The sequence below is a fragment of the Geotrypetes seraphini genome, chromosome 9 (assembly GCF_902459505.1).
Source record: "Geotrypetes seraphini chromosome 9, aGeoSer1.1, whole genome shotgun sequence".
NCBI lineage: Eukaryota > Metazoa > Chordata > Amphibia > Gymnophiona > Dermophiidae > Geotrypetes > Geotrypetes seraphini.
In genome coordinates, this window is record NC_047092.1 from 158,586,669 (window position 1) to 158,602,094 (window position 15,426).

Consider the following 15,426-nt stretch of genomic DNA (forward strand, 5'->3'; position numbering starts at 1 on the left):
GTTAAATTATTAAATTATAATATTGAAATCACATAATACGTTTCATTGTATTAATAATTAAGATGAGGATGGGAGTAAATGACCGTTTAATGTAATAATTGTATAGTTATTAGTGCATTCTATGCAGTATTTTATGATTTACCAATTGTATTACACTATCAAAGTTTGAAAATCAATAAAGATTTAAACAAAAACAACAACAAAAAGAATTCCTACCAGAAAACAGTGCCGGCTGCTACCATTTTCTTGGCAGACACTTTACAAGCAGTTCTGGGCTTGGTCTGCAGGCACCATTTGCAATAGCCATGATGTTGGGGCAAGGGTGAATGGGGATTGCTCCTGCTTTGTGAGGAGAAATCACTATGGGGTCCTTTTAATAAGCTGAGGTAAGCATTAAGGCCTGCGTTCGGCATAAATTCGGCCCGTTCGGCCCTTCCCCCCCCTCTATTGACCGCTTTCCTCCTTCTCTCCTTCCCACTTCCGCTTCTTCAGCCATGTTCGGCTGAAGGTGTTGTAAATCCAATACATTGTTTGTAAATCAGCATGTCAATGCGGATCCTAATGTAATTGTTGTGAACCGCCTGGCGGTATATAAGAATAAAATTATTATTATTATTATTATTAAAAAAAGGGCTTACAGTGGAGCGCACCCAAGCATGTGCGTGCGCTATCCACACATTACAGAATAAAATGGTTTTTTTTTAGCGCTGGGGCAGTTTAGGGGCAGAGAGCAGGCATGTTCTATGCTAATTGGTTAGCACAGCATGATTAGCATGTGGTTAGCACGTGTGTGCCCTTGGCCGTACCCAGACTCCATCCCAAATCCACCCCTAGCCATGCCTACTTGCCAGTAGGCAACGTGGTAGATGCCTCAGTGTAAATGCCTACATCGAAGTGGTAGGCATCTACTGAGTTAGATGCCTACTGGCTAATTAATTTTTAAATAGTTTTTCAAAATAGTTTTTCAATGGCGCTTTCAATTATCAGCACCAGTTAAACCAATTAACAAAAATTAAGTTAGGCGGTAGGTGCCCTGATCTAGATGTCTAGCAGTAGGTGCCTTTTATAGAATTAGGTTTTTATTGCCTACAAAACAGATATTGATAAGTGCTCATGCTTTAATGGAAAATCTGGCACGTGGCCATTAATGCTAGAATAGAAAAATCGGACATTTTACCATTTCGCGTAACATGGCTTCAGCGTGAGGGAATGATATGCATAAGTACATATTAAAGTCACTTTTTTTTACCACAGCTTAGTAAAAGGGCCCCTATGGTAAGAAGGGAGAAATTCTATAAAATTATTTGTGTGTGCGGCAATGATAGGGACTCAATATTCTTTTCCATTTCATTTTTAAATCAATAAAGCAAGAAATGGAGTGAATAAAAATGAATAGTGAAAATATACATGAAAGCCTAGCATTTTCTCTTTGAGTTCCTCCATTAACTGTTATACATTTTAAGCACAAACAAACAATAACAAGAAAGAAAGATGTTTGTAAAGTTCAGAGACCAACTTCTCACAGTGAGTCCAGCTATCTGAACTTGCTTCACAAATATTAGGACAGAAACTTTTAAAAAATATCTATGCGGACAGCACATATATCAGATTATCTGTCTATAGACTAGGGGTAGGGAACTCCGGTCCTCGAGAGCCATATTCCAATCGGGTTTTCAGGATTTCCCCAATGAATATGCATTGAAAGCAGTGCATGCAAATAGATCTCATGCATATTCATTGGGGAAATCCTGAAAACCCGACTGGAATATGGCTCTCGAGGACCGGAGTTCCTTACCCCTGCTTATATACAGAAAAAATTGCAAATATTTTCATAAACTCTTGTAAGAGGAATACTTTCTCAAACTGCCATATGTCTCTTCTTAAATATCATACAGTTTCAATTAATTCTTGCAGTCTAACTCATGCACAAAACTGTTGATCCATAAAAATGTCATATGTTTTCCGTGAAAACAAGTTGTATAATATAAGGTTACTGTAACATGGTGGCAATATCTGTAGTTCAGATTAGTTTCTATAGTTTCAATAAAATAACGATTTGGTGATCATACTATTTATTTAAATATTTTAAAATGTGTTTACTGACTTCCTGAACCTCAGTGGGATGCAGAAGGTTCACAAGTAAACACCACCATCTGATCAGATGCTGGATCAGCACTGCGCTGTTTGATCCAACCCCATCCTGCCTGGATACTACCGCTCCCAAGAGCTAGAAGAACAGACTTTCAGATATACAGTAATGGACAACCAATTTGGTCCCCAGAGCCGCTTTTAGCTGTAGTTTTGTTCGGTTATAACTGACATGCAGGCTCCACCTACAGGGCGCATGACGTGCCGGTGATATAGTATCAAAATGCAGCCCAGAAGAAAATGACAGATTATTTTTCTTTCCAGTATAGTGCGACATAATGCTTTAGAACATCTTTAGTGTTCTGGTTTTGCAATCATTTCGTGCCATACCAATGTTTTGCTGAGTTTTGTTCTTGATGTTGCTGATATGGTTGTGCAGTGATTGTTGTTCATTGATTGTACGTTGTTTCAAGTTGACCTAAACAAAGTTTAAAAAAAATGCAACTCTGGATATAACGGACTCTGGATATAACGGACTGTTTTTCCAGGTCCCTTGAAGTCCATTATAACGAAATTATACTGTACAGGTCTTATTTTTTTTTAGTCTAGTTTTCTTGTTTCATTCATATTTTATGTTTGTATGGGATTTTTCATTAAAATGGTTTTAATTTTTATATTATTATCTGTTTAAATGCAATATTTTATATGTAATTGATTATTTGTTCATATGCATTTTTTATATGTAAATTTTATATGTATTCATTTAGACTCCTGAAGCAGGCCCGGTTGGGCTGAAACACGATCATGTCGAGTCACAATATATCAATAAAAGATATCGAGCACCAGGGTCTTCCTTCTCTGTTTGTTTTCTACTATTCACCCAGAAGTGGCCTTGGGCAAGTTAAGCGGCCCTAGGCATCTCCCTAGGACAATGATAGGTGCTTGAAATGTAGGTCAACAAAAATCTGGTCTACATTTCAAATAGATGCAGCCACGATGCTGATCGCGGCTAAAAAATCTCACTGCCACGATCATTTGAGCAGCCATGGCAGGGAACTCACCCCCCATGAAGTCAGCTGGCAGGAAGGATGCCCACTCCCTCCTGCTGCCCCCCAGCTCCCCCTGATACTCTCTGCAGCAAGAGGGATGCCCACTCCCTCTTGCTGGCAAACCCCCATACCCCTGACACTCCCAACATACCCCCATCCGATTGGCCAGATACCAAAGACCACTCAGAGCCTTAGCCTTAGGTCCCTCCCCAGTGCATTCCAGAAGGGGAAGGCCTGCCATTTTGGAAGAGGAGGGCCTCCCAGCCAGAGGGAGTGGGCATCCCTCTTGCCAGCCATCCCCTAAAGGTATGGGAGGAGGATTGGGAGGTGTCAGGGAAGGATGTTGGGGTGTGAGCAAGTGTCAAGGAATGTTGGGTGAGTGTCATGGAGGTGTTGGGAAATGTCGAGTGAGTGTTGGAGTATGTTGGGGAATATTGGATAAGTGTCGGGTGGGTGTTGGGGAATGTCGGTTGAGTGTCTGTTGAGTGTCGGTTGAGTGTCAGGATTTGTTGTGGCATGTCAGGGTTCGGGGGACCGACGGGGCTGGAGGCAGGAGGGAGTGGGCATCCCTCTTGCCGTGAACAGTATTCCTCTTGCCGTGAACAGTGTTGGGAGTGTGTGTGTGTGTGTATGGAGGGGGGTGTCCAGGGGTGGTGGCAGGATGAATTGGGCATCCCTCCTGCCAGCCAAGTTTGTGGGAGGGGTTCAGTTCAGGGGTTCCCTGCTGTAGCTGCTCAGCTGATCGCGGCAGGGGGATTCCTTTGCTGTGATCAGCTGATGGGAAGGGATCAGGCACGATTCTCTAACCAGCACCTGTGACATGAACGCCAGTTAGAGAATCGGGCTGGTTAGGCAGGGTTGGACATCTGTTCCTTTGGGCAGATGCGATTCTGTATAGGATGCCGATGTGTGATTCTTAGCCATTTTTTAGGCGGGTGCAGAAACAGGCATCCTATACAGAATTTTCCCCTTATATTGGCCTGCAGTAATTCTAGGCTTAGCAAATGGGAGAGTCCCACGTTAGAACATGCTAGGCCCACTTTACTGAAAGGGTCCTCTAATCTGGTGATGGGATAGGATTTATTTAAATAATACAAATACATCAATGAATTCTACAGGGAGCTTGTCATTAATCTTTAATAGAATAACATATAACATTATATTTGAATAACATTATAATTGACAGAGATAATATTATGCATAACCTTTAAGATTACATCAGTTTCTTCTTTAAAGAATCACTTTAACCCTGTTTCTTCAATTATATATCTAAGTCCTTACTACTGTGGCTATAAAGGCCTCCTTTCATTATATCTAAACTAAACTAAACCTTAAGTTTATATACCGCATCATCTCCACGGATGTTGTGGAGCTCGGCACGGTTTACAAGAACTTAAAATATAGGAAGAGAAGGAAAAAAAGGTTTACATGAACTTATATATAGAAGAGAAGAGTAAGGGGAGATAGAATTACATTTTAGTGAAAAGCCAGGTTTTCAGTTGCTTGTGGAATAATTGGAGGGAGCCCAGGTTCCGCAGCGGGGTAGTAATATCTGTGTATGTTATCTGAATTCAATCTCACATGAGTATTAACAGACACACTTATTAAGAACAAAAAAATCAACAAAGTAGTTGGGTATATAATATAACTTTATAAGGCTAACAAATAGAAAGAAACTGTCAAGCAGATCACACTGTGAGTCATTCATATCCTTGAATAATATAAACCCCTTGAATCAAATTTTAAACAACAATCCTCTAATGAAAACTCTCCCTACATGTCCAACTTTTTTCCTAAAATGAAAATATGCCTCTAGTAGATATTAACATTGTAGTGCACAGTCCACAGTTTTTCATTTTGTTCAGCTTCCTGTCCCCCCTTTTTCACTAACGCGTAGTGCGGGTTTTAGCGCCGGCAGCGGCGGTAACGGCTTCAAAGCTCATAGGAATTCTATGAGCGCCGGAGCAGTTACCGCCACTGCCAGTGCTAAAACCCGCGCTGCGTGTGTTAGTAAAAGAGGGGGCATGTCATTAACCGGAAATCCCCCCTTTTACAAAGATGAGGTAGTGGCTGCTGCGCGGCAAATGCTCCGATGCCCATTGAATCCCTATGGGCGATGGAGCAATTACCGCAGCCCGCTGCGATAATTGCCTTGTAAAAGGGGGCCTTTGCTTGGTTTTATGTTACTTATTTTTATTTTGGAGGCAATGGCGGGAAGAGTGCTCACTCTTTAATTCATGCTATAGCATTTCATGCAGATTAATTGACTTAAAATATATTCATTTGTAGTTTAACCCCTCCTTTACATAGCCACGCTAGCGTTTTTAGTGCCGGCCACCGTGGTAACAGCCCCAATGCTCATAGAATTCATATGAGTATCCGAGCTGTTACCGCTGCGGCTGGCATTAAAAACGCTAGCATGGCTTTGTAATGTAAGGGGTTAGTGCATTTTAAATCAATTTAGCATGCACTAATTTTTTTAATAGGTGCACTAACCATATGCACATTAGTGAATACACATGCCTATACTTGTTCATGACATCACACCTCTCTTCATCCTCCCGAGCCCTGGAAATAACTAAAAAAACCAACAATCCTCTAGTTAAGAACTCATCAATTAGAAACAGTGGACGGAGTTTTATTAGAGATCACAAGTGGCAGAGCCTCTGACTATACCCTGTTTGTTCATTTCCTACCAGAGACCAATGGCCTTCGGAAGGCTGTCATCATTTGACCGGGCTTAGCGGTAACATCCTTCAAGTATTCACCCCTAGGCACCTTTGTCTCTTCTAGGACTTTGTTAAAACACAACATACAGGGTTAAACACACACTATACAGTCCATTAAAATCCCCAAACGGGTCTTCCCAGCTCGTCCTAGTCATTCTTCAGATCCTGCCAGGACTCCATCTCTCCAGGTTTTCTCCTGAGTCCTTTCTGACCCTCCATTGATCTTCCAGGTCTTAGCCAGCTTCCAGTGTCATTTACCGGTCCCTCCACTGGATGCCACTGTCCTAGCCAGTCCCTCCGCCGAACATTCTTCAGAACTCTGTTCAATACTCCCAGGGTCTACCAGGCTGCATCCTAGGCAGCCACTGACTGCTACCGGTGCCATTACCAGTCTCTCCGCTGATTGCCACCGTCCCAGCCGCCTCTCTGCCGGTCATCTGTCAGTCCTTCCCCTTCAGCCTTGGACTCTTCCAACTTCTCTGTTGCTCAATCATCTTATCCTGCACACACGCACTGAGGATTCTGCTTGTGGGACCACCGCCAGCCCCTCACTCCCTGGCCTCTTGGGTCCCCACTGCCTGGATTCTTTCTTACCCATCCCACTGCTAGTCGTCATGCCTGAGCCACTTCCTTGACTTCAGGCTCTACCGGGCCCTCCGGCTACTTCTTAACTCAAAATTTTAGAGTGCTAGGCCACACCTTCACTCCAAAGGGAGCCAGAGAAAAATGGAACAATATCAAATTATAACATGATCATCAATTTCCACTATAAACAATCACGATAATTATTCAATAACAAAAGACAGTATACAAATTATATCCAATGACATGTGTTAGTCGGGATGAAAAAAGCTTCAGAACCCAGTCAAGAGTATACTTTAGACCAGTGATTCTTAACCGTTTTTGAGTCACGGACCCCTTTAAGAATCTGATGAAAGCTATGGACCCCTTCCCCAGAAATATTCACATAAAGATGACTTTTGCATGCAATGAATATAATGTACTTTATTTATTGAGATTTGATTGTCTCATACATATATGACATACACAAAGTATTATTAAACTTTAAACAATCTACAAAAAAAGCCATTCCTTTTGTATGCAAAAAGTAATGGCCACTCATTACAATTATGAATTACAATCCTCTTGTGCAAATTAAAACAGATCTACTACTATTACTATGTTTTCTACTACCATTACTACTACTAAATCTACTCTCTTGTTATCTGCAAGAAAAATCAGCAGTACCGGGCTGTATAGTGAATATAAATGTTAATTTTTATCTGATCCTCACAATTCCCCTGAAACCCATCCATGTACCCCCATGGACCCCAGATTAAAAATCCCTGCTTTAGACAGTTAGACTTCAACGGGTAAACCATGCCCTCTTGAAATCTCTGTGTGGGAAAGACCACCTTGTGCAAATAGCAACATTCTAAAATCAGTATTTATATATTTATGTGATATACATAAGATGTTATTTACATGTGTATATGTTTTTAAAATAATGGCATCTGGAAGTAAAAATAGATAGATGAATTGATTGAGGAATAAAAGATTCAGAACTATAGTTTGGGTTCCCTAATGCACAGTACAGTATAAACTATTCTGAAATAGATTTTCTTGGTTTAATGACTAGGGCAGTACTTCTCTAACTATGGGTGGCAACCCCAAGTAGGGCCACTGAATCTGCATTTGGGCTTACTGTCATCGCAGCAGAAAAAAAAAATGGCCGCTCATCAGCTGGCACAGGGACAGTATATCTTGTCCTGCGTTTTGCACTATGGCAGCAGAATCGCAGTCAAACAATGATAATTGTGGGACTGTAGCAGCTGCTTGGGAGATAAGGTAGGGCTGGGGTTGTGTGCTTTTTTTTGCTGAATTAATATGGAGTTGTGGCTACAAAAAAGTTTTGGAAGCACAGGATTAGGGTAAAGACCAAATTTGCTGAGCTTCTTTTTCCAACAAACAGAGGGGCCTATTTATTAAGCTGTGTAAAGCTGTTTAACACAGGAATTAATGTGTGCTGAAAGCACAGAAAATGCCATTCAGAAGCATGGAATGGGGGAGGGGAGGGAGGGGGATCCTATACCTTACAGTGAAGGAAGAAGCCATTACTGTGCATTAACTATTAATGTGTCATATAATACAGAGAAGTTAATGTTGCCTCAAGAGGTGTAGCTAATGTTATTTGCCATCCCTTTTAATGCATGACAGTGGCATTTTCTATGTGATAATTGTACAATCTTCCTTCCAAAAGACCTGGGAATATCCTTGACAGAAGTTTAGCACTTACTGCATGTTAATTTTGGTTATTGATGTGCAGTAACTGCAAAATCTTACTGTACTTTAGTAAACAGGGGCCAGAATTGGAAATGCTTTAGTAAATCAAGCCCTGTGCAAATTTGGGATATAAAATTGAGGTGGTGGGAGGGGCATGGGAAGCCCAGAACAGTTTTGAATGGAGTACCCTGATATAGCAGCCCAGTTGATATGGTTTTGATTAAGCTGAATGTCCAAAAGAAAGAAGCAAGAGGAAAAACTGCTTGGATGAACAATTCTATCTGTCTATGAAGGGTTTGGCTCCAATACCTGCTAAGTCCACATTATATAAAAAAAGGGATAAAGTTCATATTTTATAGCCGCTCTGGATATGCATGCTATTAAAATTCAATTTCTGCCAAAACTTGAAAAGTCCCAGGACAGGCTATGGATTATTTTTCCAATGCCTTCTAAGTTTTAAAGAGAAGAGAAACAGAAAAATTCATTTTTCCCATTTATATTCAGATGGATTTAGCAGATATAGGAACCAATTGATATATTAAATGTGCTGATTTTCCATACTTTAAATTTATGATAATGGAACTGTTTATAGGCAAATCACATAAATTGTCAATCTGCTATAAGACTGCAGAATGGGAGTGGGGGAGGGGGGAGAGAAACCTTTGCAGATACTGCAGCACTGTATGTTAAAATACAGGTGTGTTCTCTACTGTTAAATTTTAAGCAGCATCACATAAAATTGAGCCTAATAATCCCATCATAATACTAAAGAGAAAGGAGCCGCATTTTTCATTGGAATGCTTTAGGGAAAAAAATTGTTATACAATGACAGAGTACATTTCTTTTTTTTAAATAAAGGCACGAATTATGTTGCAGGATACAGAAGTGCAGTTTGGCCTTGAGGCTTCATCAGTGAGGCTTTACTTTCATTAATCTGGCTCTTGTCTGTCCAGGCGGACAACCCCGAGAAACAGTAATATATATGTGTCTCATTTACACTACAGTACAGCTCAGAGGTTATAATGTTTTACATAAAAGATGGAAGATACCAAGTGCAGTTTCCAGGGGTGTTTTGATTAGACTCCTTTATGTCTCTCTCATTTCCTTTACGCCCTTGCAGCCAAAACAGACTTAGAGTGTGGTAAAGATAAATGCTACTCACATGTAACTGTTTAGTAAAGCAAAAACAGCACTGTAGTGGCTTCGGACAGATTTTTGCATTTTGAAGGCTTGACCAGAACGCCCTGCGCTTCCCGGTAGGGTTCTGTGGCTGGAGGGGGGAGGGGCAGCGTAGGCTGCAAGGCAAAAGCAGACGCAAGAGATAAGAGTCCACTGGGCTAAATTCAACAGTCTTTTTCGCTGCAGCTGAATGAGTTGTGGCTGTCACAATGCTACTGTGACAAGGACATTTGACAAGTGCAGTTTTTAGACCTTTATCATCTCGTAATAAATGAAAATCCCACAATGCCTTGGGCAATCTGTCCACAGTCTGGCCGCCCCTGCGAAAAAAATGTGAGAGGTAAGTTTCCATTTTCAGAGTTATTTGCTTTTTCCCTCCGGCGGGCTGTTCGCAAATGGTACAAAGCTAGGCAGGGTGGCAGGAGGGGGGTAAGATGCAGCTTTCCGGGGCTTGTAACGCTGAGGCTGGGTTGCCACAGCTTATGGGGTTTTTTTTGTTTTTTTTTCATATCACACACCATCTCTAGCAAAAAAAAAAAAAAAAGAAAGCAGAAGGTCGCAGCTGCAGTTCTGCTTAGGGCAGCCTCTTCCTGTCTGTTCTTCCTCGAGCAGTGCAGAAGCGACCAGAACGTCGTTTTGCAGTATGCGAAAAAAAAAAAAAAAAAAAAAAGTGAAACAGGTGCATATACTTGGCTTTTTCAAGCCAACAAAAAAGAGAGTTCACTTTATTATTGGCTTGCTCTAGGAGCACAGATTGCACAGCAAAACATTAAAAAAAAAAAAAAAAGTTAATTTCTGCAGCTCCGCTTGGCATCCTCCGGAGCTTGGCTTTTCATATGGACCAAGCATGTGCACCGAAAGGTTAATTCTGCACGGAGCGCATATAAATTACACATGACATGTTTAGCTGTGTTTCCTTATATGGCGAGTGCTGTATTTCAGTATAGTATGGTTCCTGCCAAGTTTGCAGGGCGGAAGACGCCCTGCATAAGGGGCTGCTTTTTTTTTTTTCACTGTTTCATAGTGCGTCACTCAAAAACTCTTGAGAAAAAAAAGTAAGTAGCAATTCTGATATTCAGGAGTGCACATAGCGCGAATGTAGCATCCGCTGGAAAAGGCGGCAATTAACGCCAGTCAGAAAAAAAATAATAATAAGCATTTGAATTTTTTCCTTTCATGGGCAGGAATTTGTTCAGTTTAGTTGGGAGTCGTGAGAAAAAAAAAATGTGGGGTTTTAGGCTGTAAAGAAAAAAAAACCAACCCAAACAGACGAGGAGGTGCCAGGGCATCGTTTCGCTCAGAGTTCGCTGTGACTTGGGCATCTTTGGCAAAAGTACTGTAAACTGAGCCCGTGCCCAAGAGCTGCCAGCCTCCCCCCCCCCCCCCTTAGCCAAAGAGCAGGGCCATGACGGACTGTGACTGGAACCGCCTTGCACACACGGTGCCCCTTCTGCGCGCCAGACGAACGTCTGCGTAATCGTTTCGGCCTTCTCAGACATCAAAAAGAATAGGTGTCATTTCATCTCAGTAGTTCTGAACCCCCCCCCCAAAAAAAAAAAAACAGTGTTGAAAAGAATTCCGAAACCGAGAGAAAACATGTTAAAACTATACCACTACTAAACTAAAATTTACAAAGAAGCCAGCAATATGATGCTTTATGCCTGCCTGCCATAACTGTGTGGAAAATGCCACACCCACCTGTGTGAGGTGGTTGGGGGTTCTGTGGTGGCAGAATGATGTGCCACATGGAAAAATCCCTTATAATATTGGCAAACCTATCACCAATTTCTGCATCATTGTGAATTCCAAAAGACCTCTGTTTTTATTTATAGGAAAAAAGAAATAACTAACATAGGCATTTTATATATACAGCTGTCAGTGTTCTACTATGTAGCAATAACTACCTTTTTTAAAAATATTTCAGATTAATCTTATTACCAGTATATATTTTTAAATGGCAAGGTATGCTATACTGTGCATATATCCTCTTCTTAGTTTTTAGTACTGCAGCTAAGAGAATATGTATAGAAAGTGCATTTTTAGAAATTATTTACCGTCCTCCATTTCCATGGAAGGGTTGAAGTGTTGATAACCAAATATAGAGAGAAGCCAAATATGGATGCTAGAAAACTGCTGTTATCTATTTTTATTTGCTTAAAATTGCAGGCTAGTTTGGGAAAGTTAATGGAAAGGTAGCAGTAAAAGACAAGAGAACTATAATTTGGGGGATGAGTCTTAACACCTCTCCGTAGCCAAAATAATGGATGATTGCTGCCCAGGAAGGATTGAGAGTAACTGTGGCTATCATTTGGTTGTGAAAGAGCTAAAACCAACTCCCATAAATGAGCTTTTAAAAATAAACGTTATCTCTTAAGTATTTAATAGCCTGTTCTGCGGTTCTGTTGTCATATGGTATGTAATAAAATAATGATAACCCCCCCATCCTTCTCCCCCCACCACTTTTGCTCAAAATTGATGCAATATAAAACAAAAAAAGCCTTTTAATGTTAGTGAAGAAAACATTATAGCATACAGAGAGGGTTTTATTACATACAGTATTCCTATAACAGAGGTTTAATTCTTTGAATTTGGGTGGGGTTCAAACATTATAGGACTAGTTGGGGCAGATAGTAGGCTATTAAATTCCACCCCCTCCCCAAAATTTTATACAAGTTCTAAATCGGCCAGATAGCCAAGAAGAAACACATTTTTTCACTCATGACTCAGCCAAAAAAGACCAGAGTACAGTGAATATTCTGCTTTAATTTGTTAATATTTGAATGACTGCAATAAAGCTAGAGTTAGTGTCTAATACTCTCCTACCTTAGCAATAACTTTTAAAGAAAAATATTTAATATTCTTAGTACTTAGAAGTGTTAATTTCTATAGCAGAGGAGTAGCCTAATGGCTTGGGGAGCTAGGTTTGAATCCCACTGCAGTTCCTTGTAACTCTGGGCCCCAGGTACAAATAAATAATATGAGGGGAATGCTGAAATGTTATCTGCCCAGCAAAGAAGAGAATGACATGGATATGGTTCAATCAATGATCTGAAACTATATGAAAACAGCTACAGTGGCAAAATAGCGCTCAAAATTTAGGAAGTTAGTTGATTGGGCTGATAACTTTTCAGTCGTATGTAATAAAGTGAGCCAAGTACAGGACACTCGAGCCATTGTGACATCACTGATGAGTTTGGCTCTTATTGGTGGAATGAGGCATTATGACATCACAGATTTCATCTCTGGTTACCAGACACTGAAACTCTTCACACTACGAGGGGGTGCTGAAATGTTCTCAGCTCAAGCAAGAAAAGAATGACATGGATATGGTTCAATCAATGATCTGGAACAATGTCAAAACAGAGAATTTTGTTTCTGCAGATTGTCATTTAACAAAATAAGATAAGATGCTGGTTGGTTGGGCTGAGAACTTTTCAGCACCCCTTCATAAGTAAATCACTTTGATTGTAACCATAGAAAGGTGGTATATCAAATCCTATCCCCTTTCTTATACTTCATACAGCATTCTCCCACTTATGAAACTCCATTTTCAGCTTGCTTATTATTTCACATTTCATCTTTATTTACAATATTACAAATAATAAAAAGCAGTTTACAAATAAATTCCATAAGTTTGAGGTAGAAAATAAGGTTATAAGGTAGAGGTCCTAGGTAGCAATTAAAATACTAAGGGGATAAGAGCGAATATAAGGGAATGCATTAATTGCCATATACAAGAGGAAGTGGGGGGGGGGGGGAATGCATAGAAGAACGAATGCCATAGAGGGGTAGCCAGGGGTACCATCTACCTTTAAGCATTAATTCTCCTGCCCAAGTGAAGGAAATGCTTGAGTGAAATTATATTTTTATTTTTTTAGTATTGCCCTGAATGTCTTGAATAAAAGCTCCAGAGAGATCCAAAGGTAGTGAGTTCAATAATTTAGGCGCAATAATACTGAGACAAGACCTAGCAGAGAGAGAACAAACCAGTAAGCGTAGATGAGCAGAGGAAAGGGCCTGGAATAGAGCATATGGGAAATAAACTACAGTACTCGTATATAAGAAGGAAGGGACCCTAGTGTAAAGTATATGATGGAAGTACAGTATTAAGAATTTCAAACATTATCTTAAGGACCAACAAAACACTGCAGATACTGATCTGAGGATGTATATAGTTAGGTTATTTTACATTTTAATCTTCATTTTAATAGAGGACATTCAAATAAAGGTGTAGTTAATGACATTGTCATCCTTGCTCAACACATCTTCCAGTATACTTGTAATGTTTAGGTGGGTTACTTACTATACGTACCGTTTCAAAATTCCATGCTAACCTTTTTTTCATTTTATTGTTTGCCATCCCTTCGTGAGATACTGCTATAAAATTCTTATTTTATATTTGCTACAGAAGCTAAATTGTCATTTCAGGACACCCAGGTCCTCTCCCTACTCTATACCTGTTTGTATTTTAAAGTAATCCCCTGTAGGCTTTGTTCAAAGGTACCATCCTGTATGTGAGGTGGGGGGAGGTAGAAGTTACTTAACGGGGCCTTTTGTTCCTATACATGTTTTATATATGTATATAAATGTGAGAAGGAGATCTCTTGTGCTGGTGGGGAATACCGTTGAGCTCTTATTTTTTTTAGAAATGGCCGTATTCAATCTCTAAAACAGTGTCTCGCAAACTTTGAGAAGCTGCAGCACACTAAACGTGGCCGCGGCTCGAGGACACCCGGAAGTGCGTGGACGTCGATGCAGTGACGTCAGGCGCATGTGTGATGCCATCATGTCGACAGGGCCCTGAGCCGCAAGTGGAGGGTGCTGGAAGGGAAGGGGACAGGAGAGGCACTGGCGCCAGCTGACTGCCTACAGGAAGTACCTCTCACCACGAGAGGCACATCCTGTAGGCAGGCGGCCGGTGTCTTTCCTCGTCCCCGGCGTCTCGCAGCACACCTGGAATCTCGGGTGACACACAATTTGCGATAAACAGCTCTAAAATAAACTTCAGATTTGAGGCTGATAAATTACTATTCCATAAGCTTCTCTAAATAGGGTTAAGTATCCATAGCTAAATCCTCTTAGAAGTCTTAATTCACAAACTCACACTAATATTGTACTTAAACAATTGTCTGGTTTACATTGAAACCGGAGCCTGTATATTAAGTCATTAACGCTGGATATAGACTAATATAAAAAGCTCAAACCATGTTTGAGAAACAATGTTCTAGTTGTATCTTGAGCTTTTATTTGTAAAAATATGTGAACCATGATAGTAAAGGGCCCTTTTACGAGAAAATGGGCCTAATTCATGCTAACATTTCATATGCTAAGCTCGTTTCTGGCATGACCCGAATATAGGGTGTTTTTCTTTTTTGCGCTAGTTTTTTTTTCATTAATGCAAGCGAGTTGCAAAAAAAAAAAAAAAAATTACCTTGGGAGCATGTTCCACCTCCTATTTAGGAGATGCAAAGTGCTCCCATGTTAATGCAGTGTCAACCAGTTACAGCACGCTAATCAGCTATGTTAATGCTTGCATGCCCTTTCTCCGCCCATGACACATCCCCTCCAGAAAAAAAAATTAAAATAATGGTGGTGATTGGGGGAGGGGGGGGGTAGAATGCAAAACAGGCAAATTATCACAAAATGCTTTGAGTTTGTTTTTCAGTCCCTTTGGTGGCACGAAGGTCCTGATTCTATGTATGTAGCACCCAAAAAAATTGACACTGACAAGAATGGTGCTTAAGGTGTTTCCATATATGGCACATGCCTTTTATAGAATCATGCTTAGCTGCCTATGTATCACTAACATTTAGTTGCATCCATTTAAGCCAGTGGTCTCAAACTCAAACCATTTGCAGGGCCACATTTTGGATTTGTAGGTACTTGGAGGGCTTCAGAAAAAAAATAGTTAATGTCTTATTAAAGAAATGACAATTTTGCATGAGGTAAAACTCTTTATTTTATTTACTTTAATTTCTATCCCATCCTCCCAGTAGCTCAGAATGGGTTACAAGGTTTATAGTTTATAAATCTTTCCTTTTGGCTAAGTCCTAATAATAATATTGTAATTTATAGCTAGAGATATAGGATCAAGAAAC

The 15,426-nt window shown here is 40.3% G+C and overlaps 1 protein-coding gene across 13 annotated transcripts in view; it reads left to right on the forward strand.

Moving 5' to 3' along the window:
- The first annotated feature begins 9,413 nt into the window (after positions 1-9,413).
- MBNL1 (muscleblind like splicing regulator 1) overlaps positions 9,414-15,426 on the forward strand; it is a 284,040-nt gene continuing 278,027 nt past the window's right edge. For 3 of the 13 annotated variants that reach the window (XR_004540586.1, XM_033957829.1, XM_033957827.1), the window contains exon 1: positions 9,415-9,668. The gene's annotated coding sequence lies outside the window, so the exon portion shown is untranslated. Of the gene's footprint in view, positions 9,669-15,426 lie in introns of all 13 variants that reach the window. The other 10 variants (XM_033957830.1, XM_033957833.1, XM_033957831.1 and 7 more) reach the window with 7 other exon arrangements.